The sequence below is a fragment of the Hyla sarda genome, chromosome 9, assembly GCF_029499605.1.
Source record: "Hyla sarda isolate aHylSar1 chromosome 9, aHylSar1.hap1, whole genome shotgun sequence".
Classification (NCBI taxonomy): domain Eukaryota; kingdom Metazoa; phylum Chordata; class Amphibia; order Anura; family Hylidae; genus Hyla; species Hyla sarda.
In genome coordinates this window covers 154,214,552-154,227,993 of record NC_079197.1, presented here as the reverse complement: position 1 = coordinate 154,227,993, position 13,442 = coordinate 154,214,552, and the positions used below count along the sequence as shown (strand labels likewise).

Here is a 13,442-nt window from a genome sequence, read left to right as displayed (position 1 = left end):
AAGCGGACCCATCATGGGGCTGTTGCTCATTTGAAATAGCTCATATGCTCAGGAAGGAGTCACTAGGTGACTCCATTCGGCCATAGAAGTAAATGGGGTCCACTTCTCCAGTTGTCTGCTTCCGTTTTCAGTGGGGTGCCAAAAGATACAATTCAAGAGTGCAGGAACACAGTCTCACACCCTAAAGTTTAATTTCCCCAAAAATGTGCACTAGCACCATATTTATCAAATTGGGCAGTTGCCCAAAGCAACCAATCAGATTGCTTCTTTTTTATTTTTAAAGGAGTACTCCGGGATATGAAAACGTATCCCTCATCCTAAGAATAGGGAATAAGTTTCAGATTGCGGGGGATCCGACCGCTGGGGCCCCTTGCGATCTCCTGTATGGGTTCCCGGCAGTCAGTGGTAAGAGGGCGCATCTGACCACCACATGACGCGGTGGCCGACATGCCCCCTCAATACATCTCTATGGGAGAGCAGGAGCGCTGCATTCGGCAGTCTTCGGCTCTGTCATAGAGATGTATTGGGGGGGGGGGGGGGGGGTGTCGGCCGCCCCGTCATGCTGGCACCTCTGTCCATTTCAGGAACTGTCCAGAGCAAGAACAATTCCCCATATTAACCTATCCTGCTCTGGACAGTTCCTGACATGGACAGAGGTGTCAGCAGAGAGCACTGTGGTCAGACAGAAAAGAAATTCAAAAACAAAAGAACTTCCTGTGCATTATTCAGCAGCTTATAACTACTGAAAGGATTCAAATTTTTAAATAGAAGTCATTTATAAATCTGTTGAACTTTCTGGCACCAGTTTATTTAAAGATTTAAAAAAAAAATTAAAAAAATGTTTTCCACCAGAGTACCCCTTTAAACATTTCAGCTCCGCCTCCTTGACACTTGGCATAGAAACACAAAGGTGATTTTGTCAGACTGGCAACCACCATCATCTCCAATTTGCTTTTAGCATCACATACAGCGGACAGGTTCCCTTTAAGAAATAGCAGGCGATGCAGTAATCTCTGTCTATATCTATGCCGCCTCTCTGCATCGCTTGGTGTGACCACACCAGAGGTTAGAGCCCTGCCTGGCACACATGAGGTTAACGAAACTTTGCGGTGCCTTACAGATGATGTGGATACAGAGGCGGGTCTATGTTTGCTTTTTTAGCCTTGCAGACCATGACTAAGAAAGAGACGTTTCTATACAGTATAACTACTTTTCGGGCATTTTTGAACTATTATTTTATTTTATTTATTATTATGATTTAAGGCGCTCCAGAAGAACAACCCTTATAGAAGAAAAGGATTTTCTTTAGGATCAGATGGGTTCTCTCCATGCACGGTCATAAAGGACTGTCTCCCTCTCCTTCACGCTTTCAATAGTCGGATCCAGCAGTGTAAATAGCGAGCGGCTGGCCAGGGACCAGATGAATTGGTATTCCGGTCAAGACTAAGGTAAGCTAGACGATTAGGCTCGCCTATTCCGTGGATGAGACGGACAATGCTCCTCAGTCTCCTTTCTGTGTCCTCCGAGACAATGGAGCTTAGACATTAAAGGGGTACTCCGGTGGAAAACTTTTTTTTTTTTATCAACTGGTGCCAGAAAGTTAAACAGATTTGTAAATTACCTCTTATAAAAAAAATTGTAATCCTTCCAGTACTTATTAGCCGCTGAATATTACAAAGGAAATTATTTTCTTTTTGGAACACAGAGCTCTCTGCTGACATCACGAGCACAGTGCTCTCTGCTGACATCTCTGTCCATTTTAAGAACTGTTCAGAGTAGGAGAAAATCCCCATAGCAAACATATGCTGCTCTGGACAGTTCCTAAAATGGACAGCGATGTCAGCAGAGAGCACTGTGGTCATGATGTCAGCAGAGAGCACTGTGCTCGTGATGTCAGCAGAGAGCACTGTGGTCATGATGTCAGCAGAGAGCTCCGTGTTCCAAAAAGAAAAGAATTTCCTATGTAGTATTCAGCAGCTAATAAGTATTGGAAGGATTAAGATTTTTTAATAGAAGTCATTCACAAAAGGAGAGAAGTGTGGACCTCCGCGGCAGTAGTAGTGACGTCACCACTCACATCCCTTACCACCGGATTAACCGCGAAATGAGAGTTAACGAAACGGTCGAGACGCCACCGGCCGGGGTTTCTCCCGTTGTAACTCATGGATTTTCCTCATATCCAGCTCCTGCTGAGCCTTATCATTTAAGAAGCGAGCCACTCGATACAGGATTTACAACAGCAGTACCGAACCGCAACAAAAAACGCAGTACAGTCCGCAGTACAACCCATAGCGAATGCCTATTTAGTATATAGTATCTACATAATGGCAATTTCTATCTGTAGATATCGATGCAATTCGAAAAAGTGTGCAACAAATAGTACCCATTAGAACACTGCCTACAGTATACAGTACAGTGATGCCTCGACTTACAATGGCCTCAACATACAATAGTTTCAACATACAATGGTCTTTTCTTGACCATTGTAACTTGAAACCAGACTCAACATACAATGCTATGGAATCTGACAAACGTGTCAATGGCTGGAAGAACTGACCAATCAGAATGGGTATTCACTGGTAAAACCCCTGTATTCCTAAAGTGCATGTACTGACTGGCTGTCTGTTAGCGCCCCCTTCAGTACAGGGAGGTATTACATGTTCTGTACTACTTTTAAGCTGTGCCATGGTTAGCTGCTTGGACACCAGGTGAGAGCGGCTCCATTTAACTTTTTTAGGACATTGCGTGTACTGTACCGGACCCTGAAGAAGCTCCTGTCCTCTACATAGACCAGTGTTTCCCAACGAGGGTGCCTCCAGCTGTTGCAAAACTACAACTCCCAGCATGCCCGGACAGCCAAAGGCTGTCCGGGCATGCTGGGAGTTGTAGTTTTGCAACAGCTGAAGGCACCCTCGTTGAAAAACACTGACATAGACAGTGATTTACTGCTTCCAGCAGATCTTTCTTTCTTTTATATATAAGGATTTGCTTTATCTGTATTAGTTATCTACTTATTTTTCTTTAATCCTCACTTTTTCCTATTTTAATATGACATTTTGGGGGCTTCAGAACCAATTACCAGGTTTCCATAGAGTTATGGTCTCATGATACAATGGTTTCAACATACAATGGTCATCCCGGAACCAATTAATATTGTAACTTGAGGGACCACTGTACTATTATCACAATCAGGTATGTTATATATAGAGATATAAATAAGTCCCATAGCGATGACCATAACAAATTATTATTATAATTTACAAATCTGTTTAACTTTCTGGCACCAGTTGATAACAAAAAAAAAATTTCCACCGCCCTTTCACTAGTCGTCAAGAACACTACAAGTTCCAGCATTCCCAGAACTTTAGTTCAACAAGGTATATGACCTAGCACAGTGGTCTCCAAAGTGCGGACCACCAGAGGTTGCAAAACTACAACTGTGCACCTCCAGCCGTTGGCTGTCCGGGCATGCTGGGAGTTGTAGTTTTGGAGACCACTGACCTAGCAGGTCTGGTTATCACTCATTCTATTGCATCAAGATGATCAGATCTGTTTAGAGGGGTACTCCGGTGGAAAAAAAACAAAACATTTTTAAATCTACTGGTGTCAGAAAGTTAAAAAGATTTGTAATTTACTTCTATTTAAAAATCTTAATCCTTCCAGTACTTATCAGCTGCTGTATGCTCCAGAGGAAGTTGTGTAGTTCTTTCCAGTCTGACCACAGTGCTCTCTGCTGACACCTCTGTCCATTTCAGGAACTCTCCAGAGTAGGAGCAAATCCCTATAGCAAACCTATCCGGCTCTGGACTGTTCCTGACATGGACAGAGGTGTCAGCAGAGAGTACTGTGGTCAGACAGAAAAGAACTACACAATTTCCTCTGTAGTATACAGCAGCTGTTAAGTACTGGAAGGATTAAGATTTTTAAATAGAAGTCATTTACAAATCTGTTTAAGTTTCTGGTACCAGTTGATTTAAAAAAAAAAAAAAAAAATCTTTGTATCCCTTTAAATCCAGATAAGACTTCTTAGATTGGTTCTTTTCTTACCTTAGTTATTATTTGGCTACTTTTAATGATAAGGAAAATATTGAGCATATGGGCCCCTGTGTTAGTAAGGGCCCCTTGACACTATTTTCAAAGTGGAACTCCTCTCTGGAAAAAATTTGTTGTTGCAGTCTTACGGAACTTCCGAAGTGTTCACGGGAGTGCGGAATCCCATAGAAGGGTATTGGGCTCCTGATTGAGGCGGAATTCCACTGACAGGAATTCAGGCGGAAATACTTGTGAAACACATTTAAGTCTATTGGGGACTGCAATGTCCGCACGGTCCTAGCGACGACTGATTCAGTCGGCACTGGCCACACTCGGAATCTTTAGATAGAAATTTTCTGTCTGGAGATTCCGTAGTCTGAACCTAGCCTAAGGGTATGTTCACACGGGCAGATTTTTTAGCGGTTTTCCGCTGCATATTTGAAAAGGGCGGGCTCTTCTCGGCTGTCCGCAGCAGATTTTCCACGGCGGAATTTACGCTGCGGAAAATCCACCGCAAGCCCCATTGAACTCAGTAGGGACTGCGGCGGATTTTCTGCGGCGTAAATTCCACTGCGGAAAATCTGCTGCGGACAGCCGAGAAGAGCCCGCCCCTTTCAAATACGCAGCGGAAAACCCGCAAAAAAATTTAAAAAATCCGCTTGTGTGAACGTACCCTTACAGCGCTCACAAATTCCATTGCAGCAGAAACCTCTCATGTCAATTCTTTTGGCGGAATCCACTCGGATATGCATTGCCGTCTATGGAGAAAGCACATTTCCGAGCGATCATAGTGCCAACATGTTTTGCCGGCACTTATTATTTGCGGAATGTCCCCCAGTGTTTTCCGGATGGACATACTACAAAACCTCCGTTGTGTGAACAAAGCCTGAAAATGCAACAAGTTTTTCACAGTTGTTGAGACTGTTTAGTAATTTTGGCGCGTCTTTAGACGCTGTTGGCTAATCTTAGCCCAACGGTTAAGTGGCCGATTTTACCCCAGTGTTTTGTGGTATTTGGTTTACTGCGGTCACTTTCAAATTGTGCCCCTTTCCAGTAAACCCCGCTGCGTTCTTACGAAACCGCGCAAAATGAATGACACAAGCGCGTCCTCTGCCTTTTTTGTTTGTTTGCTTTTTTTTAAAGCGTCTGTCGGCCATTCCATCAAATTGTGTGACATATCCTCAGCACGTAGCTCCCGCCTGAGCCCGGTATCAAGTTACTAAACGGCTTTGAATTTTTAATTTGTAGAATGGAAAAACAAAAAAGAGACGTCAGTAAAATAATTCTGAATTCTCGGGCGTTTGATGTAACGCCAGAGAGCGTTATGGGAAATGTGTTAGTAAATCGTTTACGTAGCGCAGCAACAAGAAAAACAGATGTTATACCAGAAGTTCATTGTCCTTACAAAATCAAGTTCTGACAATTGGGGCAAGTTCATTCCATAGATTTTTCTGAATAAAAAAAAAAATAATAATTTGTAAAAACATCTGTAGCAGACCCCAAATATATACATCAGAACTGCATTGTGATCTGCCGAGGATTTTTACCTGCACTAGTTCCATTCATTGGGGTTCATCTGTGAGTGGCTGCCCAATTTATTTATTTACCGTATTTTTCGCCGTATAAGACGCACTTTTTCTTCCCCAAAACTGGGGGGGGGGGGGGGGGTGAAAGTTGGTGCGTCTTATAAGATGAATACACACCTATCGTGGCGGTCCCTGCGGCCATCAACGGCCGGGACCCGCGGCTACTACAGGACATCACCGATCGCGGTGATGCCCTGTATTAACCCTTCAGATGCGGCGATCAAAGCTGACCGCCGCGTCTGAAGCAAAAATAACACTAACCCGGCTGTTCAGTCGGGCTGTTCGGGACCGAACAGCTTACAGGACACCGGGAGGGACCTTACCTGCCTCCTCGGTGTCTGCTCCGTGCCGGGATCCCCTGCATGGCCGGCGCTCTCCTTCGTCATCATCACGTCGTCGTGCACGCTGTTCCGTCATCCGATAGGAGTGGTGTGCGTAGCGACGTCATGGCAGCGACGGAGAGCGAGGATACCGGGCAGCAGAGAGGTTCCGGAGCGACGGGGACACCCCGGGGACGCGGCGACAGCGATGGAGGGCGACATCCAGGGCAGCAGTGACGAGCAATGATGGGTCCGGAGCGGAGGGGACACGTGAGTACTAGTGTTGCTCACAATTTGAATATTCGTCGCGAATATCGCGAATTTACGAATATTACGAAGTTCGCGATTAAAATTCGCTATTACGAATATTCGTCTTTTTTTCAAACTGTTTTAAAAACTGAGCACATTGTAGGGATCTTCTTCGACTGATAAATGCAATGTTTGTATCATTTCATTAAAGACCTAGGGATGAGACTGTGAGGCGAAAGGTTTATGCATGCGAATATTCGCATTGCGAATATTCGCAATGCGAATATTCTTGGAAATTCCGCCTTACTTATGCCTGTGAGCCAATCAGAGTTCTGCAAGCACAGTTGTCAGAGCTTAGCAACGTCCCTAGCAACGTTCCTCGCATGATGTTATAGCGCGCATGCGCAGACGAGCGAAATTTCGCTATTAATTTCGCATTCGCAATAGCAAAATTTCGCAATTCATAAAAACATCACAAATATAATGAATATTCGAATTTCACGAATATGGGACGAATATTCGTCCTCACATTCGCAAAATATCGCGAATTCGAATATGGCATATGCCGCTCATCACTAGTGAGTATTACCTCCTATACCAGTGGTCTTCAACCTGCGGACCTCCAGATGTTGCAAAACTACAACTCTCAGCATGCCCGGACAGCCGTTGGCTGTCCGGGCATGCTGAGAATTGTAGTTTTGCAACATCTGAAGGTCCGCAGGTTGAAGATCACTGTCCTATACTTTACATTGTATTTGGTTCAGAATCTTTATTTTCTAGATTTTTATCCTATAAAATTAGGAGCGTCTTATATTTTGTTTATTTATTTTATTTGTTTGTTTGTTTATTTTATTTCCTGAAATGTGAATTTCAAACCCACATCAGGAAAAAAATCTGTACTGCGTGTGCTAAGAGCTTGTTCATATTGTCGTCGGACTGCGCTATTCAGAGTCGTGTCGGCAATCCGATCAGAACGCCGGGAGTTTCTGTAAAATTACCGTATCATCGACAGACCATATGCAAGTGAATGGAGTCCGTCTGGACCCGGCAGTAGCCGTTTGCCCCCGACCCGTTTCAGGGTCGGTTTGGCTCAGTGGGAAAAAAAAAAGTGCCAACCGGACCCTTAACAGGTCGGGTGCAAACGGCAGTGTGAACCCAGCCTAAGGCAAAGATTTACGTTGAAATAAATACCAGAATCTGCTTATAGACTATGACAGACATTTATCTGATGATACGTTTTTTGGCATAAAATTGTTGCGAAAAGTTCGCAATTGCGCCACTGTCTTTTTTCGTGCGACAATCTGCCACGAGAGCGAGAAAAGCATTTTTTTTTCAAATCGGCCTACATAAGCATTTTTACAATTTTGACTTGCCATAGTCAGAAATGTATCAACCGTGACATTCGCAAAAAAGTCGCTAAGGCTTTAAAAACCTACTATATATACTCCAGCCAAACCTTGGCTTAAATAACAGAAACTGACTATTGTTTTCATTTAGGTGAGAAAAAAACTCCCGCTTTTACTTACTTACGAAAAATGTATTAATGTCGTGCAACAATATAGTAAATTTGTCGCACGTAAGCAGAATGGAAGTGAAAAAAAACAAACTAAAAAATAGCGTACCTAAGCAAACTTTCATAAATGCCCCTCTATATCGTAAAGTTCTTGTCATCCAACATTAAAGGGGTTATCCAGGAAAAACTTTATATATATATATATATCTTTATATCAACAGGCTCCAGAAAGTTAAACAGATTTGTAAATTGCTTCTATTGAAAAAATCTTAATCCTTTCAGTACTTATGAGCTTCTGAAGTTGAGTTGATCTTTCCTGTCTAAGTGCTCTCTGATGACACGTGTCTCGGGAACCGCCCAGTTTAGAAGAGGTTTGCTATGGGGATTTGGTTCAAAACTGGGCGGTTCCCGAGACACGTGTCATCAGAGAGGATTTAGACAGAAAAGAACAACCTTAACTTCAGAAGCTCATAAGTACTGAAAGGAGTTATTTATTTATTTATTTATTATTTATTAGCGTCCGGGTGTTTAAAATAAAACCTTCAAGAGTATGTGAATGTACAGTAATATCTTCATGATACAGTTTATAAATAATAATAAACATTAATAGCTAAGTCACTGTGCACATACATCACCCATCCCGCACTGATCCCGAGCCACACCCTGCATCACACTTCAGAGCTGCACTCACCACCCCGCCGGCAAGATCACCGCGCACACACACCACACCACCCACCCTGCTACATCCTGCACCACACTCCAGAGCTGCACTCACCAATCCTCCGGCGAGGCCACCGCTCACACACACCACACCACCCACCCTGCACTGATCCCGAGCTACATCCTGCACTACACTCCAGAGCTGCACTCACCACTCTGCCGGCGAGGCCACCGCGCACACACACAACACCACCCACCTTGCACTGATCCCGAGCTACATCCTGCACCACACTCCAGAGCTGCACTCACCACTCCTCCGGCGAGGCCACCGCGCACACACACCACACCACCCACCCTGCACTGATCCCGAGCTACATCCTGCACTACACTCCAGAGCTGCACTCACCACTCTGCCGGCGAGGCCACCGCGCACACACACAACACCACCCACCTTGCACTGATCCCGAGCTACATCCTGCACCACACTCCAGAGCTGCACTCACCACTCCTCCGGCGAGGCCACCGCGCACACACACCACACCACCCACCCTGCACTGATCCCGAGCTACATCCTGCATCACACTCCAGAGCTGCACTCACCACTCCACCGGCGAGGCCACCGCGCACACACACCACACCACCCACCCTGCACTGATCCCGAGCTACATCCTGCATCACACTCCAGAGCTGCAACCACCACTCCACCGGCGAGGCCACCGCGCACACACACCACACCACCCACCCTGCACTGATCCCGAGCTACATCCTGCATCACACTCCAGAGCTGCACTCACCACTCCACCGGCGAGGCCACCGTGCACACACACCACACCACCCACCCTGCACTGATCCCGAGCTACATCCTGCATCACACTCCAGAGCTGCACTCACCACTCTGCCGGCGAGGCCACCGCGCACACACACAACACCACCTATCCTGCACTGATCCCGAGCTACATCCTGCACTACACTCCAGAGCTGCACTCACCACCCCGCCGGCAAGATCACCGCGCACACACACCACACCACCCACCCTGCACTGATCCCGAGCTACATCCTGCACTACACTCCAGAGCTGCAACCACCACTCTGCCAGCAAGGTCACCGTGCACACACACAACACCACCCATCCTGCACTGACCCACCACTCTGTTTGCTATGGGCATTTAATTCTAAACTGGGCGGTTCCCGAGACACGTGTCATCAGAGAGCACTTAGACAGAAAAGAACAACTCAACTTCAGAAGCTCATAAGTACTGAAAGGATTAAGATTTTTTAATAGAAGTAATTTACAAATCTGTTTAACTTTCTGGAGCCAGTTGATATTTTAAAAAAAGTTTTTTCCTGGAATACCCCTTTAAAGGAGATCTACAGCCCTAGACACTGTGTCTGATCGCTGGGGGTCCAAACGCTGGGAGATCGTGGGGGGACCCCATACGGGAGATCACGGACCCCCAGGTAGGGGATGTGTCTAAGACTGCACTACTCCTTTAAAGGACCAGTTGGGGCCATATTAGGTTATGTTCACATGGTGGAATGTCCACACGGAAAATCTTAGTGGAGTGCCAGCAGTGGACAGTGGAGTGCCAGCAGAACATGCCGGTGCTGGGACCGCACGGAAATGCCGTCTCAAAGACGGCAATGCACTTTCTTGCAGAATCCACAGAAAGAATAGACGACTCTATTCTTTCTGCAGTCGCTGGAATCTGCATTTTCTCTGCGCGGAAATTCTGCTGTGTGAACAGTGCAGCAGAATCCCATCGAAATCAATGGGACTCTGCTCTTGCGGAATGTCCGTGCGGAATTTTCATGCGGACATTCTGCCATGTAAACATTTCCTTATTGTATGTTCACACAGCGGAATGTCCGTGCGGAATTCTGCCAAGAATATTCTGCACGGATATTTTCTTGCAGCAGAGTCCCCTTGGTTTTAATGGGACCCTGCTGCACTGTTCACACTGTGGAATTTCTGTGGTAGAAGTTTCTTCTGCGGAAATATCAATTCTGGAGTCCGCAGAAAGAATAGACCTGTGTATTCTTTCTGCGGATTTCGCTCGGTAAAGCATTGCCGTCAATAAGACGGCGCATTTCTAAACGGTCCTGGCACCCGCCGGATTATTCCATGCACGGAATGTCCCCTCGTGTTTTTCGTGTGAACCTGGATTAATCCCATTCATTGGAGCCGATCTGCGAGAGGCTGCAAGATTTATTGTATTAATTAACTAATTAATTAAATAAATGAAAGGGGTATTCCAGGGAAAAAAATTTTTTTATATATCAACTGGCTCCAGAAAGTTAAACAGATTTGTAAATTACTTCTATTGAAAAAATCTTAATGCTTTCAGTACTTATGAGCTTCTGAAGTTAAGGTTGTTCTTTTCTGTCTAAGTGTTCTCTGATGACACGTGTCTCGGGAACCGCCCAGTTTAGAAGCAAATCCCCATAGCAAACCTCTTCTAAACTGGGCAGTTCCCGAGACACGTGTCATCAGAGAGCACTTAGACAGAAAAGAACAACCTTAACTTCAGAAGCTCATAAGTACTGAAAGGATTAAGATTTTTTCAATAGAAGTAATTTACAAATCTGTTTAACTTTCTGGAGCCAGTTGATATATATATAAAAAAAAAGTTTTTTCCTGGAATACCCCTTTAAATAAAGAAAGAAAGAAAATAAAGAAAGAAAGAAAATAAATAAATAAAATAAACAATTAATTTGTTTATCTACTTTACTGGATTTCAAATGCACATCAGGAAAAATCTACACTGTGTGAACTAAGGCAAGGATTTCCACTGTAATAAATGGGATGCAGAACTCCTTTAAATAGTAACGTTCTTGTAATCCAGCATCAAAGTACCTGTTGGGGGCTTATTGTATACTTTGGAATATTAAACATAGTCATGCATATAAAAGTCTAATGCTGCATAAAATGAGCACATAATGCTGGATATGTACTAAATACTAGTGTTTAGCGGCATAGGCCATATTCAAATTTGAGATATTTCGCGAATACCGTATTTTTCGCCGTATAAGATGCACTTTTTCTTTCTCAAAACTGTGGGGGAAAAGTTAGTGCGTCTTATACGGCGAATGCAGTGCACACTCCTATCGGGTCGGCCCCTGCGGCCATCAATGGCCGGGACCCGCGGCTAATATAGGACATCACCGATCACGGTGATGACCTGTATTAACCCTTCAGACGCGGCGAAGCGAAAGTCGGGCTGTTCGGGACCGCCGCGGTGAAATCGCGGCGTCCCGAACAGTTTACAGGACACCGGGAGGGACCTTAACTGCCTCCTCGGTGTCTGCTCCGTGCCGGGATCCCCTGCATGGCCGGCGCTCTCCTTCGACGTCGTGCACGCCGTCCCGCCATACAATAGGAGCGGCGTGCGTAGTGACATGATGACGGCGACGGAGAGCGTGGATCCCGGGGAAGAAGACATCCGGAGCGTCGGGGACACCACGGGGACGCGGCGACAGCGATGGAGCGACATCCAGGGCAGCGGTGACGGGTCCGGAGCAGCAGGGACACGTGAGTATTACCTCCTATCCAGTGGTCTTCAACCTGCGGACCTCCAGATGTTGCAAAACTACAACTCCCAGCATGCCCGGACAGCCAACGGCTGTCCGGGCATGCTGGGAGTTGTAGTTTTGCAACATCTGGAGGTCCGCAGGTTGAAGATCACTGTTGGGTGCAGAATCTTGTTTTTTTTAGATTTTGCACCTTTAAAATTGGGTGCCTCTTATGTGCCGGTGCGTCCTATAGGACGAAAAATACGGTATATGGACGAATATTCGTCATATATATTCGCAAAATTCGCATATTCGCTATATGTGCGGCCTTTTTTTACTATGTGCTATAAAATTTGCATGCGCAATTTCGCATGATAAAAGAGCTAAAAGAAGGGAGGGATCAATATGCGTGAAAATTCGCATGTGCGAATATTCGCATATGCGAATATTCACATATGCCAATTTTCGGGCGCCCGCCGTACGGACACAGTAACTAGTATTGGGGCCTTCTTTACACCGCAAGCTGGAAGCAGGGAGGGGTGATCACTGTGATGTGTCCTGTGAAAAGAAAATGTGAATATTCATAATTGCGAATATTTAGCTCTATAATCGCAATATTTGCGCGAATATGCGATATTCGCAATAAATATTCGCATTGCGAATATTCGCGCCCAACACTATTGAATGCATTAAACCAGTGTTTCCCAACCAGTGTGCCTCCAGCTGTTGCAAATCTACAACTCCCAGCATGCCCGGACAGCCGTTGGCTGTCCCAGCAAGCTGGGAGTTGTAGTTTTGCAACAGCTGGGGTCACACTGGTTGGGAAACACTGCAGTAGACAGCTAAATAACATAAGGGGTTATTCAGGATTATAAGAACAGCTGATTTCTTCCAACAACAGCACCACCCCTGTCCTCTGGTTGTGCTTGCTATTGCAACTGAGTTCTAATGAAGTGAAGCTGTAATACCACACACAACCTGAAGACAGGGGTGATGCTGCTTTCTGGAATAAAATTACCTCTGTTTTTCTATTCCTGGGTAACCCTTGAAAGGCAATGGGGGAGATTTATCAAAGGATTTAGACAGTTTTTTCCTGTCTAAATCCGTGTCCGTGCGCAGAATTTATCAAGAACCGTGCGACTTTTGATAAATTAGGCGCACAATAGACAAGCCTAACCCTCTGTAGTTTGGTCTATATTGATGCGCGACGTAGACAACTTTGCTAAATCTCCCCCAATGTCTTTCTTCCAAAAACAGTATACTGCGCATGTGTGCGGCGGCTCACACATCGCAGTGTCTCGTAGCGGCAGATTGCAGCTCCAAGCAGGCACATCTGAGGTACACTGTAGGGGTCCATCCTCCGGGGATCAACAGCGTAAAACACGTGGTGCATCCGCCTGGGTGAACAAGCCCTTAAAGGGGTACTCTGCCCCTGGCATCTTTGGATAGGGGATAAGATGTTAGATCGCTGCGGTCCCGCTGCTGGGGACCCCGGGGATCGCCGCTGCGGCACCCCGCCATCATTACTGCGCAGAGCGAGTTCGCTGTGTGCGTATTGACGGGCGATACAGG

The 13,442-nt window shown here is 45.6% G+C and overlaps 1 protein-coding gene across 2 annotated transcripts in view; it reads left to right on the top strand.

The window, feature by feature from the left end:
* The window catches only part of LPAR4 (lysophosphatidic acid receptor 4), a 56,551-nt gene that overhangs the window by 1,790 nt on the left and 41,319 nt on the right, over window positions 1-13,442 (top strand). The window contains exon 1 of one of the 2 annotated variants that reach the window (XM_056538987.1): window positions 1,185-1,448. The exons of the other annotated variant lie outside the window; for it this stretch is intronic. The gene's annotated coding sequence lies outside the window, so the exon portion shown is untranslated. Of the gene's footprint in view, window positions 1-1,184; window positions 1,449-13,442 lie in introns of those variants that run through there. 2 annotated transcript variants of the gene reach the window in all.